Raw genomic sequence first — 6,000 nt, 5'->3', positions numbered from 1 at the left:
CATCTCCCGCAACTCATCCCTCACAATCCGTCCACGCAATAAGAACCAAAAAAGAATCCCCCTCGTCCTCACATACCACCCCACCAACCTCCGGATCCAACGCATCATCCTCCGACACTTCCGCCATCTGCAATCCGACCCCACCACCAAAGACGTCTTTCCCTCCCCACCCTTATCTGCTTTCCGGAGGGACAACTCTCTCCGTGACTCCCTTGTCCGCTCCACACTCCCCTCCAGCCCCACCACACCCGGCACTTTTCCCTGCAACCGCAGGAAGTGCTACACCTGCCCCCATACCTCCTCCCTCACCCCCATCCCAGGCCCCAGGAAGACTTTCCACATCAAGCAGATGTTCACCTGCACATCTGCCAATGTGGTATACTGCATCCGCTGTACCGGGTGTGGCCTCCTCTACATTGGGGAAACCAAGCGGAGGCTTGGGGACCGCTTTGCAGAACACCTACGCTCGGTTCGCAATAAACAACTGCACCTCCCAGTCGTGAACCATTTCAACTCCCCCTCCCATTCCTCAGACGACATGTCCATCCTGGGCCCCTGCAGTGCCACAACGATGCCACCCGAAGGTTGCAGGAACAGCAACTCATATTCCGCTTGAGAACCCTGCAGCCCAATGGTATCAATGTGGATTTCACAAGCTTCAACATCTCCCCTCCCCCTACCGCATCCCAAAACCAGTCCAGCTCGTCCCCGCCTCCCTAACCTGTTCTTCCTCCCACCTATCCCCTCCTCCCACCTCAAGCCACACCCCCATCTCCTACCTACTAACCTCATCCCACCCCCTTGACCTGTCCGTCCTGGACTGACCTATCCCCTCCCTAACTCCCCACCTATACTCACCTTTACTGGCTCCATCCCCGCCTCTTCGACCTGTTTGTTTCCTCTCCACCTATCCTCTCCTCTATCCATCTTCTATCCACCTCCCACTCTCTCCCTATTTATTTCAGAAACCCCTTCCCCTCCCCCTTTTCTGATGAAGGGTCTAGGCCCGAAACGTCAGCCTTTCTGCTCTTGTGATGCTGCTTGGCCTGCTGTGTTCATCCAGCCCTGCACCTTGTTGTCTCGGATTCTCCAGCATCTGCAGTCCCTACTATCTCTCACATCACTGTACAGACCTGTTTAATAAACCTTTAGATCGAACATTTATCAAGTTCATCTACTTGGGTGAGATAATGTACACCATCATCAATTATAGTTATCATTAGTTATGGATAGACAGTTTGATTTGCATTGTAGCAATGGCTTCATTTATATTTTATTTGAGAATCAGCGAAATAATATACAAAAAAAAATTCTTTTCTTTGCATCAGTCATATTTGAAATTTAAGAACGACACAAAACCAAATTCAGTAATACATTTGCAGAAAAAAACCCTATTGCAAAACCTAAAACCAATCATCTCCATTTGAAAGCAAACTGTGGAATTTAGCCACAAATATCCCAACCTAACAAAATAAAATTGTTTAATTCAATCACAAAAAACAATGACCTTAACAGCATAGGGATAATACTGAGAATGCAAACCATTAAATGCTGGTAAAGGTAATCTCAAAAAGGACAATTGTCTTACAAATTGAGTGATTGGATTTTTACTGCAGTTAAGGAAGTATTAACGAATGTCGTGATGAATGTTAGTTATTTGCTCTGGTTACAGGCTGTTAAAGTTAATTACAACTGTGCTCTTGACAGTAATTATGTATGATTTTACGGCTCAAACAGCAGCAGTGCCAGCTGTGAGAACTGTTCAGGGTTTCGAACCTCAAAACGGTGGAGTAATAAAATTATTTTGTTTTGGTTTTTTCCAAAAATCTTCCCTGATCTGGACCTATTTCTTTGTGAATGCACCAAATGGACCTCATTGGTGCTCTAAATCTTTTTCAAAATACAACTATTCTTTTGTGACGCACAAAACTATCTTTGTGATAATGAATGTAATGAAATAAGATTCTATTGTTCAAAATACAAAGCTGGATAAGGGAGTAAAATATACAAATTGTATGAGATACCACTAGTGTTAAGTATATCATGCCACGTGAGGAATGTATGGCTTTGGAGCTATGACTCTCACCGCTAATGTTTCTCATGACTAATGTTTTCTACATCATGATTCTGATCTCACACCCTCCAATTCAGATTTGAAGGTTGCTCCGTTCTGGACTTTTTTTTATTCACTTGTGGGATGTAGGATCACTGGGTGTCCAGCATTTATTGCCCATCCCTATTTGCCCTTGAGAAAGTGGTGGTGAGCTGCCACATTATCACCAAGTTCTGGCAAGATAGTGGTCGAGTAGGTCTTTTCTTTTCATTTCTTTTCTTCTTTTTCTCTCTTCTCTTACTTTTTTCTCTCTTCTATTTTATTTTACTTACCTCTTGGTGAAGAGCTCGGTCATGGCGATGGCATCGTTAGTGGTGAGTAGGCCCAGCAGCACAGACTCCTGGCGACAGTGTCAGAGGGAGGGCTGGGCCCAGTCGGAGACCCTGCGGCATCAGCGGTGGCTGCATCAGCGAGGTGGGCCCAAAGTGGACTCATGGCAGTGGCATCACACTGCATGATAGGACAGTGCTGATTGGTTTGCATGTGGACTCTGCTGCTGCCGAGTTCAGGCTGGTGCGCTACCAGGCAGCATTGGCGGCATCTGCGTTGGCAAGATCCAGCAAGGACTCAGAGTGGTGAGGATCTCAGTGGAGGCAAGATGGCAGCGAAGAGTGACAACTTTCATTCCAGGGGCAGTCGCCTGGTGAAGGGAGCTCATGCCTGGTTACCAGGCCATGACAGCAAACTTAGCAAGAACGACTGTAAAGCTGGACACTTTCTTTATTAATTCATTGTTCTGCCTTTATATTCTATGTTTTGGCTTATTTTTCTGTGTTTTAAGATGTCACTGGAGAGTGGCCAGACTTTACACTGTATTTTGTAACAAAATACAAATGACAAATAAATCAAAATAAACCTTGAACTGCTGCAGTCCATTAAATCGATAAAAATTGATTGCTGTGATTAATCAACAGTGACACTCTCAGCTATGATCTAATTGAAAGGCAGAACAGGCTTGAAGGGCTAAATGGCCAATCCCTGTTTCTATTTATCATGTGACTACTGAGCTGGCTGAAGACAAACTAATTGGATCTATATTTGCCATCTAAAGGTATCTACAGTGCAGCTGTTAGGTTGTAGTTAGTGAAAAATATTAAATAAAAAATAATATCATGATATTTTATTGTAAGTTACACGACAGCAGCATACAGCTGGTTGTTTGGTAGAGAATTTGAAATATTAATGTAAAAGACATATTTGTTTGAAGTTTATATACAATAAGCTTCTGAATAAATACATCATTTGATTTGATTTAATGTAACGTGTACTTAAGTACAGTGAAAAGCTTTGTTTGCAAGCAGGACAGGCAGATCATAGTAAGCAAGGACATATAGACCATAGGGTGAAAAGAACACTTGAACAGAGTAAGGTATACAAGTTACACCACATAGGACGTGCACTAGGCAAGACCAACATTGACAAGATCAGCATTATTTGAACTTAGAGAGTCTATTCATCAGTCTAATAACGGCAGGGAAGAAGCTGTTATTGAACTGAGCATCAGGTTATTTTTCCTGCGTAAAAGGTGATTGTATGTTGCTATATTGCTGAAAAAAGACACATTTGTCAAAGGTTTCTGTCTTGCATTCTTCAGCACCATTCACAAGAACGCCAATTCAAGGAGGAAAGCCAACAGTCACACTGTATGAAAGGACAGTGCTGATTGTTTTACAAGTGGACTCTGGTTGAGGCATTGTTGTGGAGAATGTACCGGGGAATACTGATTGGTAGCTAACTACTGGGGTTTAAAAATTTTAAACCAGGCAGGTTGACTCAGATTGGTCAAAGCACTAACAATCCTAAATTGGTTATTTGCTTGATTCTTTGCACACTCAAGTTAATTCTGAGAATGCTGGATTATTCTGAGTGTGTGAAGAATTACACTGACAACTAAGTTGGGATTGTCAGTCAGATGTACAGTGCAGTGCATTTACATGTACTGGAAGCTATGTAGATTAATAGACAAGGCCCTGTTATTTGCACATAAAAGGAACAAGTACTCACACTGTGCCTGTCATAACTGAAGAAAATAGGTAACCGGTATTCATTGGCTCATTTTTCATAGCAATGTGCTGACCAATTTTGTCTCTAAGCACACAGCTATGCAACCATGAAAAACACCATATATGTCGATCAGCATGCCAATAAATGGCTCTACTTCTGTAGAACCTCAGAGGTTCCTGTAGCAGCAAAACTGTTACAGGGACATTGGCCTTGATGGATCAGAATTAACCTGCCTGGTTTAAAATCCCAACAAAGCCTGGTGGTTAACTGTCAGTCAACAGTAATCAGTGCGTTCTCCATAGCAATGCTTGTCCTTTGATAACTTTGTTTTCGCTTTACAATGGTATTCTTGCAAATTGTCCTGATGTAAAGTGCAAGATGAAAAGATTCTCTATAATGTCTTTATTCAGCACTGCTTATTGATAAAATTAACCTGTACTGGCATGTGATAACACAAACAAAACCATAAATTGCTGGAAAATCGCAGCAGGTCTGTGGAGAGAAAGCAGAGCTAATGTTTCAGGTCCAGTGACCCATCCTCAGAGCAGCTGATTAATGCACAGGTCTTCTTCTGTTCTGGTGTGGCTGGCTTCTCTCTTTTTCTCACCTACGCTCTTGCAATAATGCCCCTTACTTGCTTCTGAGTGAAACTTGACTTTTGAGAACTGATTTTGCCTTTTTGCTGCTCCCACAGCTGCTGCGGTCTTCCTCTGGTTGTAATTATATTTCAGCTGTTAATTAATTGTTTCTTCTTAAAGCACGAATGCCCTTAAGGTCGTAAATTCACTTGGTCCAATTTTGTTTATCTTCTTCTCGGTTTTCTAGATTACGTCTCATTATGGTAGGGGTCAGATCTGCCCTGCTGGAACGATGTAATATTTTCACAGATGATTTTCCCAAATGTTTGTAGTGCTCAGTAATGGTTATTTGACCTAATTTCCTCCTACCAATCCTCCTTTCCCTTTGCTGTGTCTTGGGCCTGTCTATTCTTTAGGGATAGAGGATGCACCAACATAGAGTATCTACAGAAGATGTACAGTTCTTTCATGACAAAGAGGTTTAGTGTTTGGTAAAAATATGTCCAATTACATTTTGTTAAGCATAAGTACTGGGGCCTTAGGGAACTGGTAAAGATAGGCTTGCTTCCTCCACAAGCTAAAGTAGAACTCCTTGTCTCCCCTCACAGACTGTATGTGACATCAAATAGAATGAATGGAGCCAATGTAACATAAACATTAATCCCTTCAGAACCATTACCTTACGCAACAAGTACTTTTTGGATGATGTCTATGGATGCCTGGAGCATACCTATTTGTTGATTTTATTTCTTCTCCTGGTTCAACTGTAGAATCATCAGTTGAGATTATTATGATTTTAATAGAATTTGACACACAGCTTCAAAACAACACAAAACTGAAAATGTTGTCCCTCAGTGCATAATAGGCCTACAACTTCACAGTGGTTGTAGATGGAATATCATTCACTCTAGTTGGCAATATCCTGAATACTGTTGATTTGCTGCTGACTGACTATATTTGTAAAACAAAATTTTTAAACCCTTGTTAAAAGTGCAAAAGATGTTGACATTGAACTTTCAGCAGCTTGCTGCAGTGAAGGTCATGAATATTAGAAACATGTCCTCTTATGACAAGTGAGGAGAGGTCATGGTTCCCCTCTTCTCTTTAAGATGCCTTGGTCATTCACAGCAGTTTCTTAAACATTTTTCTTTTTAGCTATCACGCTTCAATTAAACATGATTAGCAAGAGTCAAAAATGAAGGAGAGCCAATTCCAAGGTTTTATTAAGGCAAATGCAGTAACAAATCATAGGAGTCCTTTTGGTTACGAGAATGAGATCCAAATCGGTTTCAATTGTTTAGCTGA

General features: G+C 41.8%; 1 protein-coding gene across 1 annotated transcript in view; it reads left to right on the top strand.

The window, feature by feature from the left end:
• Positions 1–6,000, top strand: part of whrna (whirlin a) — a 277,019-nt gene that overhangs the window by 96,622 nt on the left and 174,397 nt on the right. The gene's annotated exons all lie outside the window — the stretch shown is intronic.

The sequence above is a fragment of the Rhincodon typus genome, chromosome 28, assembly GCF_021869965.1.
Source record: "Rhincodon typus isolate 14 chromosome 28, sRhiTyp1.1, whole genome shotgun sequence".
Classification (NCBI taxonomy): domain Eukaryota; kingdom Metazoa; phylum Chordata; class Chondrichthyes; order Orectolobiformes; family Rhincodontidae; genus Rhincodon; species Rhincodon typus.
This window is presented reverse-complemented; position numbering and strand designations above follow the sequence as displayed.